The sequence below is a fragment of the Montipora capricornis genome, chromosome 13 (genome assembly GCF_036669925.1).
Source record: "Montipora capricornis isolate CH-2021 chromosome 13, ASM3666992v2, whole genome shotgun sequence".
In the NCBI taxonomy this organism is placed as follows: domain Eukaryota; kingdom Metazoa; phylum Cnidaria; class Anthozoa; order Scleractinia; family Acroporidae; genus Montipora; species Montipora capricornis.
Genome location: NC_090895.1, coordinates 9,773,070 through 9,773,790, shown reverse-complemented (window position 1 = coordinate 9,773,790; position 721 = coordinate 9,773,070).

Genomic DNA, 721 nt, shown 5'->3' with positions numbered 1-721 from the left:
TGACGATGGTTACAAAGCATTTGAAGGCCAAGCCTCGTTTCCATGTGAGACTCTTAGGCTCACACCTCAGAACCCCCGGTAAAAGCCGTCAGTTTAAGTTACGAAATTACAGACAACATTTGTCATGCTCTCTTGGGACCCCTTAAGAGAAAGCTAAGGTGGCTTACTTTCTTCACGAATTTCCCACCAGATTACAGATGCTCCCAGGCTACTACGATACAATACGTTTATGAGTATCTCCCAAAAGGGATTTTCAATACCAATTTTCCAAAAATTATGTTCTTATAAACACTGATGAAACTATATTGTAAGGGAAAAAATAGAAAAATTATTAAAAAATTAAACTATGAAATTGAAACTGCAATTCATTTATAAAGGGGCCCACAGTTTACTTCGGGCGGAACGTTTAAAACTAGTAACATTTGAACTGTTTTTGGTGTCATCATTTAAGTTGTTCCATAAGGATATGGAATGATGAAAGACGGACCTCTGAGCTATTGATGTTCTTTTAAATGTAATGTTGATGTTGTTCTTTTGCCTGGTGTTGTATTGATGGATGGTGGAGCGTTTGACCAAGTTGATTTCGAGGTAATTTGAGACGAGGCCATGTAGACATTTGTATACCATAGTGACGTCTCTGAGCTTTAACAGTTAATTTATGGGCAGCCAACTAAGTTCCTTAAGGGATGGTGCGATGTGGTCATACTTCCTTTTACCTGTT